This window comes from Neophocaena asiaeorientalis, unplaced genomic scaffold (assembly GCF_003031525.2).
Source record: "Neophocaena asiaeorientalis asiaeorientalis breed wild unplaced genomic scaffold, Neophocaena_asiaeorientalis_V1.1 scaffold188, whole genome shotgun sequence".
NCBI lineage: Eukaryota > Metazoa > Chordata > Mammalia > Artiodactyla > Phocoenidae > Neophocaena > Neophocaena asiaeorientalis.
The window spans coordinates 243,941-266,900 of record NW_020174156.1 but is presented as its reverse complement, the minus strand read 5'-3'; the positions used below and the strand labels follow the sequence as shown (position 1 = coordinate 266,900).

General features: G+C 38.7%; 1 pseudogene; it reads left to right on the top strand.

Moving 5' to 3' along the window:
* Window positions 1–13,080: 13,080 nt before the first annotated feature.
* On the top strand, window positions 13,081–13,458 carry LOC112406371 (anaphase-promoting complex subunit 15 pseudogene; annotated as a pseudogene).
* Window positions 13,459–22,960: the final 9,502 nt, after the last annotated feature.

The window sequence follows — 22,960 nt, the reverse complement described above, 5'->3', positions numbered from 1 at the left end:
TGTTAGCTCTTCTCTAAATGTTTGATAGAATTCGCCTGTGAAGCCATCTGGTCCTGGGCTTTTGTTTGTTGGAAGATTTTTAATCACAGTTTCAATTTCAGTGCTTGTGATTGGTCTGGTCATATTTTCTATTTCTTCCTGATTCAGTCTTGGCTGGTTGTGCATTTCTAAGTATTTGTCCATTTCTTCCAGGTTTTCCATTTTTTTGGCATAGAGCTGCTTGTAGTAATCTCTCATGATTTTTTGTATTTCTGCAGTGTCAGTTGTTACTTCTCCTTTTTCATTTTTAATTCTATTGATTTGAGTCTTCTCTCTTTTTTTCTTGATGAGTCTGGCTAATGGTTTATCAATTATGTTTGTCTTCTCACAGAACCAGCTTTTAGTTTTATTAATCTTTGCTATCGTTTCCTTCATTTCTTTTTCATTTATTTCTGATCTGATTTTTATATTTCTTTCCTTCTGCTAACTTTGGGGTTTTTTTGTTCTTCTTTCTCTCATTGCTTTAGGTGCAAGTTTAGGTTGTTTATTCGAGGTGTTTCCTGTTTCTTAAGGTAGGATTGTATTGCTATAAACTTCTTTTTTGAACTGCTTTTAGAACTGCTTTTGCTGCATCCCATAGATGTTGGGTTGTCGTGTCTCCATTGTCATTTGTTTCTAGGTATGCCAGAAACAAATCAAAAAAGGTATTTTTTGATTTCCTCTTTGATTTCTTCAGTGATCACTTTGTTATTAAGTAGTGTATTGTTTAGCCTCCATGTGTTTGTATGTTTTACAGATGTTTTCCTGTAATTGGTATCTAGTCTCATAGCATTGTGGTCAGAAAAGATACTTGATACAATTTCAATTTTCTTAAATTTACCACGGCTTGATTTGTGACCCAAGATATGATCTATCCTGGAGAATGTTCCATGAGCACTTGAGGAAAATGTGTATTCTGTTGTTTTTGGATGGAATGTCCTATGAATATCAATTAAGTCCATCTTGTTTAATGTATCATTTAAAGCTTGTGTTTATTTATTTTCATTTTGGATGATCTGTCCATTAGTGAAAGTGGGATGTTAAAGTTCCCTACTATAATTGTGTTACTGTCGATTTCCCCTTTTATGGCTGTTAGTATTTGCCTTATGTATTGAGGTGCTCCTATGTTGGGTACATAAATATTTACAATTGTTATATCTTCTTCTTGGATCGATCCCTTGATCATTATGTAGTGTCCTTCTTTGTCTCTTCTAATAGTCTTTATTTTAAAGTCTATTTTGTCTGATATGAGAATTGCTACTCCAGCTTTCTTTTGGTTTCCATTTGCGTGAAATATCTTTTTCCATCCCCTTACTTTCAGTTTGTGTGTCTCTCTAGGTCTGAAGTGTGTCTCTTGTAGACAGCAAATATATGGGTATTTTTTTTGTATCCATTCAGCCAATCTGTGTCTTTTGGTGGGAGCATTTAGTCCATTTACATTTAAGGTAATTATCGATATGTATGTTCCTATTCCCATTTTCTATATTGTTTTGGGTTCGTTATTATAGGTCTTTTCCTTCTCTTGTGTTTCTTGCCCAGAGAAGTTCCTTTAGCATTTGTTGTAAAGCTGGTTTGGTGGTGCTGAACTCTCTCAGCTTTTGCTTGTCTGTAAAGGTTTTAATTTCTCCAACAAATCTGAATGAGATCCTTGCTGGGTAGAGTAATCTTGGTTGCAGGTTTTCTCCTTCATCAGTTTCAGTATGTCCTGCCATTCCCTTCTGGCTTGCAGGGTTTCTGCTGAGAGATCAGCTGTTAACCTTATGGGGATTCCCTTGTGTGTTATTTGTTGTTTTTCCCTTGCTGCTTTTAATATGTTTTCTTTGTATTTAATTTTTGACAGTTTGATTAAAATGTGTCTTGGCGTATTTCTCCTTGGATTTATCCTGTATGGGACTCTCTGTGCTTCCTGGACTTGATTAACTATTTCCTTTCCCATATTAGGGAAGTTTTCAACTATAATCTCTTCAAATATTTTCTCAGTCCCTTTCTTTTTCTCTTCTTCTTCTGGAACCCCTATAATTCGAATGTTGGTGCGTTTAATGTTGTCCCAGAGGTCTCTGAGACTGTCCTCAGTTCTTTTCATTCTTTTTTCTTTATTCTGCTCTGCAGTAGTTATTTCCACTATTTTATCTTCCAGGTCACTTATCCGTTCTTCTGCCTCAGTTATTCTGCTATTGATCCCATCTAGAGTACTTTTCATTTCATTTATTGTGTTGTTCATCATTGCTTTTTTCATCTTTATTTCTTCTAGGTCCTTGTTAAATGTTTCTTGCATTTTGTCCATTCTATTTCCAAGATTTTGGATCATCCTTACTCTCATTATTCTGAATTCTTTTTCGGTAGACTGCCTATTTCCTCTTCATGTGTTAGGTCTGGTGCATTTTTATCTTGCTCCTTCATCTGCTGTGTGTTTTTCTGTCTTCTCATTTTGCTTATCTTACTGTGTTTGGGGTCTCCTTTTTGCAGGCTGCAGGTTCATAGTTCCCGTTGTTTTTGGTGTCTGTCCGCAGTGGCTAAGGTTGGTTCAGTGGGTTGTGTAGGCTTCCTGGTGGAGGGGACTAGTGCCTGTGTTCTGGTGGATGAGGCTGGATCTTATCTTTCTGGTGGGCTGGTCCGCGTCTGTTGGTGTGTTTTGGGGGTGTCTGTGGACTTAATATGATTTTAGGCAGCCTCTCTGCTAATGGGTGGGGTTGTGTTCCTGTCTTGCTAGTTGTTTGGCATAGGATGTCCAGCACTGTAGCTTTCTGGTCGTTGAGTGAAGCTGGGTGCTGGTGTTGAGATGGAAAGCTCTGGGTGATTTTTGCCATTTGATATTATGTGTAGCTGGGAGGTCTCTTGTGGACCAGTGTCCTGAAGTTGGCTCTCCCATCTCAGAGGCACAGCACTGACTCCTGGATGCAGCACCAAGAGCCTTTCATCCACACGGTTCAGAATAAAAGGGAGAAAAAGTAGAAAGAAAGAATTAGTAGAAGTAGAAAGAAAGAAAGAAAGAACGAAAGAAAGAAAGGAGGGAGGGAGCGAGGGAGGGAGGAAGGAAGGAAGGAGGGAAGGTAGGAAAAAAGAAAATAGAAGATAAAGTTAAATAAAATAATTTATAATAAAGTTATTACAATAAAAAATAGTTATTAAAAAAATTAAAAAACAAAACAAAATGGACGGATAGAACCCTAGGACAAATGGTGGAAGCAAACTATACAGACAAAATCTCACACAGAAGCATACACATACACACTCAGAAAAAGAGGAAAAGGGGAAAAAATCATAAATCTTGCTCTCAAAGTCCACCTCCTTAATTTGGGATGATTCGTTGTCTATTCATGTATTCCACAGATGCAGGGTACATCAAGTTGATTGTGGAGCTTTAATCCGCTGCTTCTGAGGCTGCTGGGAGAGATTTCCCGTTCTCTTCTTTGTTCTCACAGCTCCCAGGGGCTCAGCTTTGGATTTGGCCCCGCCTCTGCGTGCAGGTCGCCGGAGGGCGTCTGTTCTTTGTTCGACAGGACTGGGTTAAAGGAGCCGCTGATTCGCGGGCTCTGGCTCACTCAGGCCTGGGGGGAGGGAGGGGCACGGAGTACTTACGGGGCGGGCCTGCGGCGGCAGAGGACGGCGTGACGTTGCAATAGCGTGAGGCGTGCCGTGCGTTCTCCCCCGGGAGTTGTCCCTGGATACCGGGAACCTAGCAGTGGCAGGCTGCACAGGCTTCTCAGAAGGGGGTGTGGATAGTGACCTGTGCTCGCACACAGGCTTCTTGGTGGCGGCAGCAGCAGCCTTATCGTCTCATGCCCGTCTCTGGGGTCCGCGCTTTTAGCCGCGGCTCGTACCCGTCTCTGGAGCTCCTTTAAGCAGCGCTCTTAATCCCCTCTCCTCGGGCACCAGGAAACAAAGAGGGAAGAAAAAGTCTCTTGCCTCTTCGGCAGCTCCAGACTTTTCCCCGGACTCCCTCCCGGCTAGCCGTGGCGCAGTAACTCCCTGCAGGCTGTGTTCACGCCGCCAGCCCCAGTCCTCTCCCTGCGCTCCGAAGCCTCAACTCCCAGCCCTGCAGCCCTGGCGGGTGAACAGACAAGCCTCTCGGACTGGTGAGTGCCGGTCGGCCCTGATCCTTTGTGCGGGAATCTCTCCGCTTTGGCTTCCGCACCCCTGTTGCTGTGGTCTCCCCCGCGGCTTCGAAGCTTTCCCCCTCCGCCACCCGCAGTCTCTGCCTGCGAAGGGGCTTCCTAGTGTGTGGGAACCTTTCCTCCTTCACACCTCCCTCCCACTGGTGCTGGTCCCGTCCGTATCCTTTTGTCTCTGTTTATTCTTTTTAATTTTGCCCTACCCAGGTACGTGGGGGGGGGGGGGGTTTCTTGCCTTTTGGGAGGTCTGAGGTCTTCCGCCAGCATTCAGTAGGTATTCTGTAGGAGTTGTTACACGTGTAGATGTATTTCTGGTGTATTTGTGGGGAGGAAGGTGATCTCCGCGCCTTAGTCTTCCGCCGTCTTCCCGGAAGCCCTGTCGGCAGGCATATTCTTAATCACTGCACCACCAGGGAATTTCCTACATAATATTCTTAAACGGTGGAATTTCCTCTTGAAAATTCTGGTTGGTTCCTGTTCCAGATTGGTCGGAACCATTGTTAGCAAACCAGATGTATAAATCACACTAGCTTAGGTAGTTGTTTTATTTACACATTTAAGAAAAATTGTAAAATACAAAATACATTTTAAAAAGCATAAAACATAAATATATAGGTAGTTGAATTATTGTATACACCAACATCTGTGTAGCGACCTCTCAGTTCAAGTAAGAGAATGTTGTCCGCACCCCTGAACCCCTGTGTCCCCTTTCCCAATGACAACTCTCTTTCTTCCCCTTAGAAGTAACCACAGTTCCAGCTTCTATGGTAATCACTTCTTTGTTTTATTTGATAATTTTCACACCAACGATTGAACTCGTAAACAATAGAATTTAGTTTTGCTTGTTTATGAAGACAGCATATTTTTGGCTAGAAATGATTTAGCATTTGCAGAAGCCCAGGTCATCACCATTCAGTACTGATTAAGCACAGCCAACATGCTTCACCGACAACATGAGAGGCAGTGTGTTCCCCCCAAACAGCTTAGCTGTGTCTTCGTTAACAAGAAGTTAATTGATTTTCAAGCAATATTTTCTACCATTTAAACTCTTTTCCTCTTAATTCCTTCTTTTTAATCTCCCTTCTTCTTTAAAAATGTCACTGGGGCTTCCCTGGTGGCACAGTGGTTGAGAGTCCGCCTGCCGATGCAGGGGACACGGGTTCGTGCCCCGGTCCGGGAGGATCCCACTTGCCATGGAGCGGCTAGGCCCGTGAGCCATGGCCGCTGAGCCTGCACGTCCGGAGCCTGTGCTCCGCAACGGGAGAGGCCACAACAGTGAGAGGCCCGCGTACCGCCAAAAAAAAAAAAAAAAATGTCACTGGATGTAAAGGTTAAACATAGTTTCATAATAATGCTTTTTTTTTTTTTAAAGTCATGAGCTATTTCTATATTCATGGCTGTAGACTGTTCCAACCTTGACTTTGATTAAGCTAATCAACTGCTATTTCTCTACACAGCAGTGCGACTGGCAGAAGCTGGGAGGTATTGATTAGTTCAATCTTGCTGATGTCTGTAGACTGTTGAGCTGTTTGAAAGAAAGTTGTGGCTTGGACAAGTCTCAGTACCATTCTGCCATCTCCTGTGTAGGCTAGTCTATTGATCTCGTAAAACTTATAGATGTACTTCAAATTGTTTTACTTGTACAAACCAATCTAGGAAGAGTTTAGTCCTTTAAAAAGCAGCTGCTGGGCATAGAGAGGCTAAGAGTTCAATACCTCAGAGTATTTGGGGCTAGTAGATAAAAATGAAGTTAGTTTTCTTCAGATCAAAAAAGACTGAAGGGACAAAGAGTCCAACACATTAATAAATGAGACATGACCGTTTCCACTGATCCCAGATATTAAAGTTGCTTTTCCAAAGTAAGAGTTTTATTCTTCAAGAGAGACAAGGTCATGTGGGAAAGAAAAAGATCAGAAAATGAAAGGTGATGTTACATCAGAGTAGTAATAATTAGTAAGTCTTGCTGGAAACACTATGAGAAATGTTGAGAAAGTAAAAAACATAATTTTAAATGACTATTATAATCTAGAATGTTGTTTTAAAAAGAAAAAATACTTTCAAAGACAAATTTGCATGTGTTCAATCAGATATAGCTCAGTTGAAATTAGATTAAATGCCAGATGTACACTAACTGATTTCAGGGCATGTGGGATTAATATTTTTTAGTTCATCATGTGAAAAAAAATAGGTCACCCTACGGCCAATGTCTGTTCCTTATTTTGGGAACATTATATACCAACATGTTAAAAGACTTTGTGGTATGGGAAATTTTAAAAATATATAAAATTAAGATAATAATGACTCCGTGTTTCCATCACCCAGCTTCAATAATGATCAACTCAGGATTAATTGTTTTCAACCTGGACACCACATAATTTCTTTAGTAAATAATATTTTAACACTCATCTCCAAAGACATGGATGTTTATTGCCATTTTCATAGTTACCATTGATGTTTTATGTTTGTAAAATCCTTTCTCTCAAATAATTACTCTACTTTCTCTTCTCTCTCATAATAGTTCTCAAACATTAGTGTGGGTGAGAATCATCAGGAAAGCATCTAGGATAGAGATCAAGAATGTGTAGGTTAAACACAAATTCTGGAAATTTTGATACTGTTGATCTGTGGGAAACACTTTGAGAAACATGACTTTGGAAATTCATACTAGAGTTTCAAAGTAATTCAGTGAGGTTAAAAGTAAAGTGTTTCATGTGAAGTCCACTTTTAAAGTTGTTTTCTCTGTGTTCATCGTAAATATTAATATTTAGAACTCATCAATGTTCTATTTGCCATTTCCCCTTATGATAATTTTACATTTGTTCTCTGTTTAAATGACTTTCAAGTTTCATGTAAATGAGATCTATATGCTATACTCCTAAATAAATTGAGGATTTATCCCTTCTTTTAGGAGGTATTAGTTTTAGAAAGCCGTCGTTTCTGATCCTGTCTACAGTATTTGCTATGGGGATTATTAAATATTTAACTTTATAAATTGCATAGCTGAAGCTTTATAAATTGCATAGCTGAAGCACTCTTCAGGAAAGATGAGATAAATTTGGGTTTCTATTAGAAAAAATAAATAGTAGTTCAATACAAAAAGGCATTCCTCTTATTGGTTAAAGTAAAATTAGAAAATCATTCTTCTGGTAGAGAAATGCTTGGGATGATCTACTTTGTCTTTCTGTCTCGGCCCATAAAGAGAGAGGCAGACAAATAAAAGATAAATGGGGAGACTTAAAAGCCAAGCTAAAAACCTTTCGCCAAAGTTCTGGGAGTAGAAGGATCATTGTGAAGAAAAGCTAATGGTTGCTCTTTTATAAGTTGTAAGTAAGCAGGGGTTCTCACTAGAAAGAGAAACAAAAGCTTTCCCTGTTCAAGAAAGTTAAATAGACTTTGAAAAACATTCTCACCAAGCATCATTATAAAGGATTTGGATCTCTATTGGCCAAAAAGGGAAGTCTGACAAGGAGAGATATGTGGTCACCAAAAATTACAAAAGGAAAATGAAAATCATCCTGCTTTTAAGATGAAGGTAAGTGTAGAATTTGCAAGAAGACGCAAAGACCATCTCACACCAGAGCCTGTGGCTGCTTAATGTCATTCTTATACAGTTACAAGTATGTTTGAGGTCCTCCTTGGTCCCCAGTTGTACAAGTCAGCTGGAAATTATTAGTGGATGTAAAAAGCAGATGTGGCACTGAAGGTTGAAGGAAAGCAGTACAAATGGAACTTATAATTTCCATGGAAGAGAATATTATAGGTAGAGGAATGCAGGGAACTATATTCAAATTCTATGGTGTCAAGTAGATGTACCAGGTATGTGCTAGTAGGCAGTATAGGATTAAAAATTCTCTAATGATCAATGGATACATTCCACTAGGTCATCAGTTTGATTTCTGAGTTGTGGATGTGTTAATGGAGCCTGAGAGCTCCTTAAATAGTACTGTCAAAAGCTGGAAGACATTTGGAACAAACATACCCTTTTTTTAGAATATATCTGCTTAAGTATTTGGTTGTAAAGTGTCATAATATGTGCAACATACAGCCAAATACTTAAAAGAGAGAGGCATAAACAACTGTTGCAAAATGTTAACGACTGGTGAATCTCAGTGAAAGGTACCATTCTTTAAATGCTTCTGGGGCTTCAAAAATTTTGAAAATGAAAGTTGGAGAGTAAAAGAAATAATACAAGCATGTTTATAAATATAAAGGTAAATAACACATAAAACTAGTCAAAAGAGTTGAAATTGATTGTCTCTGGAGAGAAAAACCTGATAATAGTGGCTGTCTGCTGTTTTTCATTATATGACTCAGTACTATTTGAGTCTTTAAACACTATGAGTGCAACACTTGGACTAAAAACTAAACACTGGCTTTAAATGAAAAAAAGTCAAATAGGCAGACTAAGAGATCAGATTGCCAGATGCTTCACGGAATCAGAAAACCCATTGATAAATATGCTGGAGCAGTTTTATCTACGTGTATAAGGAAAAAAAAGTATACCATCTCAATGAAGAATGGAATCACTCCAGAAGAGGGTGATAGCCATATGCGGGACAAGTCAAAAATGAAATACAAGGAGTCTGCGTGTCAGGAGAGAGGACAGCATTCCCTATGGCCACTCAGTTCAGTCTTTCTTAAGAGATAATACAAGATAATTTATTCATGAAGGATTACCCGAGCTAGGCTATTTCCCAAATCAAATGAAATCATTACATGCTTTTACTGACATAGGTGACATAGGTCATTGTCTATACCTCAGCTTCATGGGCACATTGTAGGCGCCCTAGAAAATCAATTTACTAACTACTGGTTCTTGCTCAAGAGGTCAGAGATCATTTGTGGGTAGAGGAACGCAGAGAGCTACTTCACATTTTATGATTGTAACGGAGAAAGAGCTCACCATTCTGGTTGTTTATGTTTTTATTTTGTTGTTACCTCTTGAACAAAAACACCAGGTGCCCTAAGAAGAGGGGGAATCCTGATGATATACTTATCTGTGTTCCAAAAGTTGTATCAATGTGCTTTGAAATGGCCTCAGCCTTGATCTCTAAAAGGAAGTATCAGTCATAGGTGATGGCCAGGGTGGACTCTGCACCATTGAGCAGCTTGGCTGGTGGGTGAGTGATAGGACTAAGTAGTTGATATGCTCCCGACATATGAATCAATGGGGACAATCATCAATTTCGACAAGAGATTTAGGCTGACATGACCAAGGTTTGGACCCTGATGCTGCTGGATAGTTCTGAATCTTGGTGCCAGTGAATCTGGGCTGCCAGTCCCCTGTCTCTGCTCTGTTACTCCATTCTTGTTCCTGGCTGAGGTGCCAGAACTGCAGAGCTTTGTGGACTTCGGATCTTGCCTCCTGTCAAAGCTGGTAAATGACCTTAGTGACTGTCTCCTTAGAGATTGTCAGAAGCTGCAGCTCAGTGCTGAGCTGCCTTGGAGGCCATGCAATCCTAAAAACTTGGCTTAAAGATGGAGGAGAGATCCAGACCCACATCAGTCTTTGTGCAAATGAGAAATAAACCTTTATTATGTTAGATCATGACTAAAAATTCGTTATCTTTATTGTGACAGCTAAAGATGATTATCCCCATTAGATGCAATATGACTTGGAGAAAGAAGTGGAAGATCTCCAGTTCCACAGTGAATCACTACAAGGCATCAAAGACTTCAGAGTTACTCCGGAGATAAGGGTGCTGAGTTCTACACTGAGAGAGTAGATTCCACATCTGTGATTAGGTCGTGGTTCCTGGCTGGCAGAATTGGGTAGGAGACTTCAGCAACTGCCACAAGTCAGGCTCTGCAGCATATCTCAGTTGCTGCTTGGGGAGAGAAAAATCAGTCACTTAAAGAGAGAGAGAGGCTCATGAAAGATATTACTCCAGGGTATTCTGGTTGTGTGGGTTCCAGACATCTTCCTGGAGACGGGATATAAAATACCTGCCTGATCTCCAGTCCTGGATGAGAAGGGGACTATGGCAGTCATTGGGTATTTGGTCTCAGATCCATTGCCAGCCTTCTCCTGATCTGTATCACAAGGGATTAACCCTGCTGGTTTTCATTTGGTTTGGCCAATGGAGGGAATTGGCAGAAAATTGGAAGGCAAAATCGAGAAGCCAGAGTTCTATTCTCCCTCTTGTACTCTGACTTGGGAGATATTTAACGTAACGGGTTGTGCCTTTTCTTGTGGTATCAGCTTACCATTCAGTTTACCCCCTGGTGGTATTTGTTTGTATCAGGCATCCCTGAGTCCAGGGTTCTAGTAATTTCATATTCTTTTTAAAATCCCTGCAGCCTGAGGGGTGATAGTAGCTTTCTGCTGTTGCTAACGTTAAGGGTTCTCTCATCACCCATTTTGGTTGTGCATCTTTTCCAACACATTTTTAACTAGTTCCCTGTGTTTAAGGTCCCTTTGAACTACATGTCAGGAGCTCTGTTTTACTAATTGGACCAGGCTGACTTGGACTGTAGACCTTGCTGTGGTCCCAGGACCCAGAGTTGGATAAGGCACCAGATGGAACTCTAGGTATAGGGGGAAAGACAGAGGGTGATGCCATTGGATGTGTGGGGAGATTTGGAAAAGAGTCCTGGAAGAATGGGACACTGAGGGAGAAAGATGTCTTTTATGGGATACCTACATTTGAGCTGTTAGGTAAGGAGTGTGCATTTTCTGTACCCTGTTAGTCGTGTTTTGAGTAGGTCTCTCAATTTTGAGTAGGTGTACTTGGGAAATCCTCAGAGTACCTAACTTTTCTCTTACTCACTCATTAAAAGGATCTGAATCTGAGTTTCTCTCCTAGTGAACAATCAGAGTCGTGGTGTCCAGGGCAAAAACTAGACCTCAGTAATATAGAAAGTTGTCTCTGGAACATCTAAGTTGGTTTTCTTAGGTCAACTCTGTCTTCCATCCAGTTGGTTTGCCTTTTGCAGATGGTAAGGCCCTTATGCAGACTCTGACCCTCTTCTTAGGAAAGGGATAGAACTATGCCAATGCTCAAAAAACTTGGACTTAGGTTCACAAATGTAATTATTGAAGTGAAAAATAGAGACTTTAATTATAAAGTCTTTACTTTAATTATAAAGTAAAGAACGAATGATGTCATAATATCCTTTAAAAACCTCAAATATAGGTTCCCAGATTTTCTACTTATACGTTCACCATTCACACTGAAATGTGAGAGCAAAGAAAAGAAAGAGATGAACTTAAATTTGTTCTAAGCTTTTGGAGAGAAGATATAAATTGCTAAGGAGGAACTTTAAAGACAAACTGAACAACACTCTATTTCATTGTAGCATGCTTCATTTCGTGGGTTTTTAAACTTAACCACAGCGATATGTACTCGTGGTGGCAGAGACGTTCCACGATTGTTTGCACAATTCCACTCAGGCAAACTGGGTCAGGCAAGGAAGCATGACTGAAATGACAAATCATCCGAGTTCTCTTTCAATTCTTCCTCCTCTCTAGCTAGTCATCTCTAACCTATTATTTAAGGCCACCTCAGACCCTGCTTCTTTTGTACAAATTTTCTTCTTTGGGAACCCTCTGCTTTTTTCTAACCTGTTTGGTTTTACTGTTGGCACCTGTAGTTAGCACATTACACAGTAGAAAATTTTATTCCAACTTTTTTCCATTGTACCATGTAACAAATTTTTTCCCTTCAGATATGACATCACTTAAATTAAAAAGAAAAACCACGGGAGCAGGCATGTTGAAAAGAACTCAAATAATACTAAATAGTTATAGTTAAAGTGGTAAGTCTTTCTATTTTTTCCTCTCCAGGACCATTTCCTTCCCAGATGTAACTACATCAACTCAACTTTTTCACATGTGTGCCTTCATGCTTCTGTGCCTTCGGAGTCGTTTTTTTCTCTGCCTGGAATGTGTTCTCACATTCTCTGCCCATCTTTCAAGACCCTGAAAAGCGACATGCTCTGTAGACTCTTCCTTGGTGTGCTCAGTCAGTGTTTTTTTTCTCTGTACTCATTTCATTCTGCCCTGTTTTGCAACAAGCTCTTTACATATCACCTTTACTATAGTATGATATTCTTTCCTTGAGGGAAGGAGCCTATTTTATTCATCTTTGTATCTCTTACAAAATCAAACCCAGCCACTCTTACTACATACTTAGGTCAATGAACTAAATGTATATGATATAGTATATCCATTATCTGTTTTATTAGGCTTTGTCACAGCCAGACTGGCAGCATCTTTGGGACAAGGCTTGAGACTTTTTGCTTTCCTACTAAAATAAAAATGAAGTTAGTTAAAGTATTACAATCACATCTTTCTGTATGTTTTGCTTTTTTGGAGAGTTCTTTAATTTACAAAAATTCATTTGAATATCACAACATCCTATATCAGTAGGCTGCATTGGTGTAAAGAAAAAAAAAATGATCTTTTACATGGTCTTAGAGTCAGTCAGACCTGAGTTTGACTTCCTTCTCAGCTATCTGTAAGCTATGGGATCTTGGGATAATTCTTTAATCTCTCTAAGCCTCAGTTTTCTCATATTAAGGCTAAAAATTAGTCTTACAGAATTGTTGGGAGGAAAGAGTGACATGTGAGTATAAAGACATGTGATACATATCTGACACTGAACATAAGTGAAGATACCTCTCCCCATCACACTGCCTAGGAAGTAGAGCCTTAGATGGGCTAAAAGATTGTCCAAGGCCACATGGCTGGCAAAGGATTGCAAACAGTAACAAAACCGGGAGTGGAATCAAAGCGTATGCACATACCTTTTCCCTTGTGCTTTAACTCTGGGCTGAGACTGCACATTCCTGCAGGAAGCTGGAAATTCCTCACCTTTGCTATCATCCTGCTACCATGCAAACGCCATAATCTAAGATACCACTGCAGCCTGCTGCTTCCTGCTGTGATGATGAATCTGAGGTTCTCAGGGGTTAAGAGACTCGTCCAAGGTCAAACAGCTATTTAGGAGCCATGTCTACCTTATTGCCCTAGCTCTTGCCTCGTGTACCTGAGACACTTTGGTTGAATCTGGATGGATCCTGGGTGGAGGAGAGAGCTGCAGCTGTGGGAACAGCAGCACTAAGCCTAGCTCCAGAGCATCACACAGAAAGACAGCAACTTGGTATCTCTTGGCAAGCCAGCCTCAGAACACTATGATAAGAAGGAGGAGGAGGGTAATTAAGACGAGGAGAGTGAAGACTCAGAGGGCAATGAGGTCATCCAGGATATGGACGAGATGAATGATTACAGTGAGTAGCCTGATGATGGAGAGTCACTGAGGGGGACCTGGAAGACAACAGACAGGATCAGGACCAGTGGATAATCGAGGTAGACAGGGCAGGGTAGCCCCAGGGAGATTCCACGCCAGCTAACGTGCTCCACACCCCATGCAGAACCAGCTGCTGGTTGTTTAGGAAAAACAAAAATGAAACACAGCAAGAAAGACTTCTGCTCACCTGTTCTACTCATGAGGAAATGTCACACTCAAGCCATCTCCGATTAAGAAAATACAAATAATAAAGTTGTAGGTAATTTATTAAATTACAGAGATTTATCTGTTTCTCATGAGTGAATAGTTAACATAAATTGGTTAAAATCATACATCCAGTAATTGAAATTATTACCCATGAAGTGGAACTAGGGAGAAATAGATATTGACCTGTAATGCATTCCACTTCATCCCAACACATTCTTTCTGCCAACTGCACTCTCTCTTCTTCCCATACTAAGATTTGTACAACTTAAGTTGGAAAAAAGTAAGAAGTGTGTTTAGTGAAAAAAAATAAACCCTTACATGCATTCAACCACTATGCTCCAGTATAAGGAGCCTGGAAACCCTTTGGATGATTGGCTATTTATGATCTCATGGAAAGTGATCAGAAGTAAAAGAAATAAGAAATATATATGGGCTTGGAGCTCCTGTGATGTCATAGAAATGTTTGCTGGAAGGATTTTAGGAGATAAAATTCAGAGCAGTTTCTGAAATTTCTATGCTTTAGATCAGAGCTTCTCAAATTTGTGAGGTGGATATGAATTACCTGGGGATCTTGTGAAAATGCAGAATCTGATTCAGTAAGTCCTGGGAAGTCACTAGTTTTCCCTTCTCTCACAGGCTCCCATGTGTGCTGATGTTGCTGGTCCTCAGAGAGTACTTTGAGCAATAGGGCTCTAGACCATGTTAACCATTTCTGGGTTGCTGAAACACTGAGATCCCCTAAAATAATTGCTAATATTTGCATTTTGAAAATAGTGGTTTTATCTGGATTAATGATGGTGTAGAACCAAAACATGAGTCAAAAGTAAACTCCAGGATGAGCTTCAGTCATAGTGAAATCAGCTTTAGGACTTGTCTTAATACATGTGAAGATAAGCCTACATTGTTTCTCATGTCTGTAAATGCTGAATTATTCATATGAATGCTTCAGAACAGCCTTCTATAAATCAAATGGCGAGAATTGAATTGGGAATTGTAGTGGTGAGAAATTTTGAGCTCCTAACCTGATTTACCTGGGCACACTCTCAGTTATCTTTCTTTTGTTCTGACCTAATCATTCCTGGTGATTTAGCAGCACCTAAATATAGCCCCAGAGACTCCTTCATTGCAGTATGTGATTTTTAAGCTCTTTGATTTTAAAGCCTGGTCAGGTGGATGTTAGAGTCAAAATTGAAGTCTCAAGGTGTCATGTCAGAGACTTCATAGAGAAGGTTGGCAGTTGGTTCATCCAAATGCTTTTACTTAGTTCACAAGGTTGGGCTAATATGACTCTCTCATAACAAGTTATTTGTGATAAAACACCTGATCCGACTCGTTTGACAGCAATATTTTATTATTCCTTTTAATGAAAATACAATATTCTCCCCACTTCCCCTCAGGACAACTTGGTTTATGTAAGGATTGAAATATTTTATATGGATGATAATCATTCACTTCTGTTGATTTTCTGTTGATAAATAGATCCTGAATATTAGAGACTAAGAATTTGACCAAGAACCCTGATACACTGATTAGAGTAGTAAGAAACTGAGCACATTGCAAGTTACAAGCAGAGCTTTAAAAGTAAGTTGAAATAATTGTCAGTATAATACAAGTGTTTTTTGATGATATAACAAAAAGGTTGGCCTTTGATAATGCGTTGTCTTAATTGCCTCGCAAGGTTGCTGTGAGGATCAAATAGGAAAGTGTCTTTGAAAGTGATCTATAAAGTCTAAATAGTATTTCTGCCTTAATTTTCCCCTTCTACCAATCTATTTTACATAAGACCACCACAGGAGTCTTCTTAAATCATCAGTTTGATGTCATCATTTCCAAGTCCAAATACCTCCAGATGGCCATTCCAACCTCCTTCTGATGAATTGGGTTTGGCTTCCCTTGGCATTTAAGAAACCTCATGCTACCTTTTTCTAGTCTTATCACCAGTTATTTTACTGTTCTAACCTCATATTCCAAGGCTGTTGGGTTATATCTGATCTCCTCTGAGTTCCTGGACCATATTTTCCACTGTCTCCTGGATATCTCCATCCGGTTGTTCCATAGTGATCCTAATTCCAAAGTGTCCCAAACTAAGATCATAACCTTTCCTTATATATTTCCTATTATCTATTTAGTTGCTTAAGCCATAAAATGGGGAGTTTGGGGGGGTTTGTTTTGTTTTTGCTTTGTTTTTTTACCTACACCTCTCTCACAAGCTCACTGTCAATGAGCGATGGGAAGTTTTCCTTTACCTGCCCTTCTCTCATAGGCACACCCTCTGTGTTACCCATATCCATTACCTCTATCAGATCCATTAACTCTATCAGATATTTTTTTCAGGCCTAATATCCTGTGGTTCTTTTAGTGAACAAATATTTATGAATCACCCGCCATGTGTTGGCTATTGTATACGTTTAACTACAAATTTGGTGGCTTAAAACAACACATTATTTTACACTTCCAGAAGTTAGAAGTCCAACATGGATCTTACCAGGTTAAAATCAAGGTGTAGGCAGAACTGTGTTCCTTCAGGAGGCTCTAGGGAGGACTCCACTTCCTTGTCTTTTTCAGCTTCTAGAGGCTGCCTGCATTCCTTGGCTTGTGTCACTTCCATCTTCAAAGCTACTGATGATGTTGGTCCAGCCTTTGCTTCTGTTGACACGTCTTCTCTGACTCTGACTCTCCTGCCTCTGGCTTTCACTTATAAGGACACTTGTGATTACATTGAGGTCACACCTGGATAATCTCTCCATTTCAAAATCCGTAGCTTAGTCACGTCTGCAAAGTTACTTTTGCCGTATTAGGTAACATGTGAACAGGTTCTGGGGATTAGGACATGGATGTCTTTGGTGGGGGCAGAGGTGGGTAGGTGAACATTATTCCATCCACCACAGCTATCTTCCTAAGCAGTGTGAACAAAAAAGTCAACATGATGATGTAGTTCCTGCCCTCAAGGAGATGAAAGACAAAGCAGTTAGATGAGTGGGCAGCTACAATATTCTGTAATTACTGCTGTGGAATTATAATAAAAACTCTAGAATTTCTTTGGGAATCAGGGAAGACTTTGGAATGAAGGGATATCTAAGACATGACTAAAATTCGATTTGAGGTTTTTGTTACATCTTAGGAGGGAGAATAATGGCACCAAAATAAGTGTGGTATAGCAATTTAGACTCTAATAACATCAATCTGATTCTCTCACTTTTACAGTGGTCATCAGACTGGCTTAACATAGATATTAGTTCTGCTGCAAAGATACAAATATGGGTACTGTATGTACATACTATGTTTATACACATAATCTTCATGTATATGCAACATGCCACTTAACAGCTAATATAAGCTATAGAACCAATACATAAATGCAAGGCACTTTTCTATGGGCAAAGGGGAATAGCAAATCAGGCACAAATTCTGCTGTCCAAGAGCTCACAATTCAGAAGGGATACAAGACATGGGCATACATCTTTAGAAAAATATGAGGGAGAAAGAGATGACTGTCATAAGAGAGATATAGATATAATATTGTGTGTATACAGGGCTGGAAGGGAGTACTTTCAAGTTAGAGGAAGCAGGGAAGACTTTGCAAATAATGTCTGATTTGAGCTGAAGTATTGAAGGATGGGTGGTTGGGCTTTGGTTACATTGGCGATGAGAGAAAATGTTAAAAAGTCATGTGCTCCACATTGCTCTTAAGTAGAGGAGAGGAACGTTCCTGCCAGATATCTTTGAGTCTTTGAAACATCAGTTGAACAGATGTGAATTCTAATTACAATTTCACCTGTACCAAACAGAATTATTCACACATTTCTATTGCTCCCACCAAATCTTCAGAAGGATTTCTGCTGCAGTCTGGTAAGGAAAATGTATAGAAATAACTCACATACTTCCTTGTTAGAAAAGGAAAGATTAAGAAATTCCCAAGGGGGAAAAGTACTATTACTGAACATTTTCTAGAGGAAACACAGAAAAATTTGGAAAATTATTTTACAATAAATCATTTAGTACATATTAAGCACTGGCACTCTGCAAAACACTGTGATAGATGATATGGGGAATACAAATATTTTAAGACATAGTCTCTATTTTTAATCCATCTATTTTGGGAGAAAAAACAAGAGATTGAGTACATGATAAAGCCATGTATGATTCACGTTACATGGCTAGGAGATAAATCGGATCAATTCTAGTGGGTCTGATTTGGGAATGCTCATGAGAGAGAGAACACCTGAGTCTGACCTGGAAGAATAAGCAGGGTTACAATAGACGAAGGCATGGTCAGAGGGCTGGAGGGAGGGTAAATTTGTAGGGATGAAGTTCAGGCAACTAGAGCTGCAGGTGAAAAATCACAGAGGTAGAATAGTCAAGTCATTTTCAGGGACCTACATGTCATTTTCTTTCCCCAAATCTGAACTGAGCAGTAATCGTGGGGAGTGAAACTGCAAAGAAGATGGTCCCTGACTGATGAATTTATAGCCTTGAGGAAGGTACAGAGAAAGACAGTCAAGTAAAGTGTGATTTATATTGTGGCAGAGACAAAACAGAGAGCCCAGTTTTTGCCTAGTTTAGAAGTCACCAAGACCAGAGAGCTACCCAGAGGATGTGGTCCATCTGAGCTGAGTCCTGAGGGATGACTTTGAGTTGGCCAAGCAAAGAGAAGGAAGATGGAGATGTCTGTGCAAAGACCCAGAGCAGAGAGACCAGGAGCACAATGCATTTGAAGAACTTCAGAAAATTTCTTTGTGGTTGAAGTCTAGGCTTTTGGGAGAAGAAGATGAAGAAGCTTATTGATGGTAAGCAGCAGCTGGATCATATAGGATTTTAGAGACAATGTAGAAGGCTGTTTTAACTTCCAGATTAGAGTGATTGAGAGTCAAAACTATAAAATGTCACTGGGGATTAATAAAGACGTTACAGATGAGATAGATATGAGATACATGAAAGGAGATTCCTTAGAAACCTGTCTAACTGGGAGGGCACTAAAAGTGGGCTCTACGAATGCATTGCTATAGAGAACAATAAGGAAAACCCACTCAGGAGTAAAGTCGAGGTGAGAAAGACTAAGTAGTGCATCTGAGGAGAAAGGGCAAAATAAGTTACAAATAGGAAAAGAAAGGTTGGGGGCCATGGAGGGCAGGAGAAATGAGGGAGAAACTCAGGATTTGCAATGAGATGTTCATTTGCATAGAGGTGAGTGTAGACAAAACTATGTAGAAGGAAAAAAAAAACCCACCAAAATAAAAAGGTAGGTAGAAGGTAGCCTTTGCAATGGAGTCACCTTAGCTGCATAAATGCAACTTGATGGATCTTTTTCTCTAATGTACAGAAGAGTGGTTTGACAATTTGACCAAGATATTTAAGGCTGAATCCTCACAAGAAAAAGCAATCTCATGAGTCTTAATTCACCTCTCCACTTTACTGTTTTTTTTGGTCCACATAGCAAAGAAAGGACAAAATATTTTCTGATAGATTAGCATAGTTACCTCCATGTCAAATGTATATAGAGCTATAGTATTATGTTTCTTGGTTTTTGGTAAAAAGAACTTTCTGATTTAGGACAGGGAAAGAAAATGTAATTTAACATAGAATTTGAACTGTGGAAAATTCAAGGGGAAATTGATGAGATTGAATCCTATCAAAGAATACTGTCTTGATGACTACTTCCTTCCTCTTAAGAATGATGATTTGTCAGCTTCAGCTCTAATTTTGGGGGGCCTCAATCTTTTCCCATAGTTTTAGAGCCCTTGAAACAGACATATGTGCTTACTCTTCAAAGAACCTTTTGGTTGCCAGGGGGGAAAAATACTTAAACTTCTGTCTCTTTAACACATCTTTTCACATCTGCTGGGCATCCCAGTTCTTTCCCCTTTCCCTTCCTCACCTAACTCCCCAAAAATGTTTTATTATAAACTGTGCACACGTTGCTAAGCTCTTTTATTTTGTCTCCCAAAACACTGTGTAGACTTTGTGTAGAACAGCAACCTGATGTAGACATAAGATATATGAATATTAAGTGTACTTAAATCATCAACTAAAGGGTTCCTTCTATATACAGTCTTGCTCACACTGTACCCAGTTAACCTTTTATCACTTTTTAAAACATACACAGCTTCATGGCATGAGCTCATTCATCTTTGCTAAAAGGCTTCATGGAAATCTGAACAAAAGTAGTTTCCATTAGATATTCTCCAACTCTAATGTGGATCCTTTCTTTTATCACTTCCTTTTATTTTTTTTTTTACTTTCTTTTTTTTTTTTTTTTTTTTTTTTTTTTTTTTTTTTTTAATTAGCTAATAGCTGTTCTTAAGCTCTTTGGGACTTAGAGTAAAAAAGCATAGTTATAAGTCATATAGCATTAGCAAAGTGTGGTCCCCAAGAATCAATCTCAAAAAAGATGGCCAGAAAATTAGAGTTGCAATAGACATCTTGGGCAATGGGTAAAGAAATTAAGCAAGCAATTAAATAAGATCTTTCTCAGTAGCAGGGGAAAAAGTGATTAGAGGACTGTCTATTGCTGTACAATTTGGGAAGAAACTCAAGACCATCATGTAGGGTATCTTAAAGATGTCAAGACAACCACTCTTGTCTTTAAGATACCCTACTTGGGAGACATCCCATGCAATCTTGTGGCAACATTTATTAAGCATTTGGTTTAGGTCTGTAAATCCAGGTGCAGGTGAAGATATACTTTTGTTGTTGCTTTTTCCTGACTCCAACCTAGATCAAACTACTAACCCACCACAATACTTTTCTTACTACTGATTTTCTTCTGATTATAGGCCCAGCAAATTTGTTATTTTTAAGCTAGTTTGATAGTGAGTAGCAGTTAGAAAATATGGTCTGTAGATGTAAATATACTTAATAACCCAAAGCCCTATGATGGCACCCATGTGTAGACTGGGATCATAAGCCAGAGGACCTTCCCTTCACTGGCTAGATAGTTATAAACTCCTTGGGAATTTCCCATCTGGTTGTAAGATGTCACATACTAAGGAAACAGGTAGGTTTCAGTCATAGGCATGGAAGGAGACAGAGGTAGTAACGACCTACATGTGGTTTAGCTAACATCTTGCTCTTCTAAAGTCTTGTAGATTTCAGTAGCTAAAATTAAAAAGTTCTCGGTTTCACAATACAATAACTTGCATTTTACTCAGGTCTGAAATGAATTAAAATCTTGACTTAGCTGGGGAAAAAACCCCAAAAACCTAAATTCCTCCTTACCTGTCACATCAATATAAATTTCAGATGGATCAAAAACTTGAACTATAAAGAATGAGACTGTCAATACAGAAGATAATATGAGCAAATTAAAAAAAAATATTGGAATGCGAAATGTATTTCTAAGCAAGACACAAAATCCAGAAAATATAAAGGAAACACAACACACTTAAATAACAAAACACAAACATTTCTGCCCAGCACAAAATAACATAAAATTCAAAGGAAAATTGAGCAAAATTATTTACAACACGCATGACAAAAAGTACTGATTTTATTTATCTATAGAGAGCTCTCATAATTCCATATGAAGAAATTAATAAAGAAATAGAAAAAATATACAAAGAAAGACTTTTAATATAAAAAGAAATACAATGGCTTATAAGCATAAGAAAAGATGCTTTACCTCAATTTAAAAATGCAAATTAATACAATAATGACATTCCACTTATAATAAAATGGAAAAGATAAAAAAGTGATAATTACATTTTTGGCCATAGTGGAGGGAAATGGGTACTTTAATACACTGTTGGTGGGAGTGTAAATTTGTATAACATCTTTGAAAATCAATCAGGAAATAGTCAAAAAAGAGAAAATATCCTTTGATCCAACCTTTCTACTTGTAAGAATTGTCCCTTAAGTGCACTTCCATTCATGTGCACAAATATATGTTCAAGGATTACGTTCCATTTCTTATAGCACTTTTTGTTTTTCTCTGTATCAACAATGATCATTTTATTTGTTGCTTAGTTTTCTACATCCTTCTCAAATTCAGCAAAAAATTATAAAATCCATACAAATGACATTCTTTTTACATGATGAAACATATCAGATACTCCATCAGTTTCAATTTTATTCTACAGACCTCTCTATTGGGGTCCCCAGCATCACACTCTGAGCGGGACTGGTTGTTCTCTGGCCTCCTGAGCAGTCGTCCTGGCTTTTCCCTCCCTCTGTCTCCTGGATCCATGTCTTCTTGGACTGATACATTGGACTAATATTTTGTTTATATATAAAATTCTAAGTAGATCATAATTTCCCCTAAAAAATGTGAAGGCATTTGTTTCCAGAGCTGACGTTGAGAACCACTTCTCTTTCTCTCTGGAAGCTGTAGAAACTTTTCTTCTGATGCCCTGACATTTCATGACTGTGTGCCTTGATGGGGTGCTCTTTCCATCCATTATACTAGACAGTTGGTAGGCCCTTTCATTTAATAAACTCATGTCCTTTAAGGCTGAAACATTTTCATGTATTACCTCTTTTATTACAATTCTTTTTATTTTATTGTAAATTATGATACAGGTACAGCAAAACCTCATGAAATAAATGTTTATTTAATAATATATCATTGTAAGAAAAATACTCTGGAAAAAACCACCCAGATTAAGAAATAAAACTTTGCAGACCACCTCAAAAGTCCTCCACATGCCCCGTCCTGATCACAACTTCTTTCCTTTCCTTTAAATTAACACCATCTTGGGTGCTTGTTACCTATCTTGCTTTTCTTTATAATTTTATCACCCAGGGATACTTCCCTAAGCAGTTTTTTTGTTTGTTTGTTTTTGTAAATTTCTTTTAATCTACAGAATATCTCACCATATTTTTTTCTTGAAATTTATTCATTGAAGAAGCCAGGAAATTTAATTGATAAAATATCCTATAGTATGAATTTTGTTGTTTTTATCCCCATGGTGTATTTTAAGCTGCTTCTTTGTCCTGTGTATTTCTTAGTAGTTGGACATAGAGACTTCATCAGATATAGGTTCACTTTTGGGTGCAAGACCTCTTCAGAATTGGTGCTATGAATTTCCATCCAGAGGCACATCATGACTGGTTGTTTCTATTTTTATAATGATACCAATGCTCAATAGTTAGCTCCATTAATTTATTGGAAGTGAGAAAATCTGAAATTCTAATACAATGATCCTTCTTTTATTAGCTGAAATAATTCTATAACGAGTAAATTCCTTTCATCTATGATTTGGCTACCTAATTACATAGTTTATAGAAGAATGATAGGACAAATTCTTTAATGCTTCCTTTTATTTATCAGTTTTCAAAACGAGTTGAATTCCAGTTATCCTCCATAAGTGACAGAAGAGTTTTTTTTTTTAGCTGTTACTGACTTATGGATTTCAATTTGATTTGTTTCAATCAATT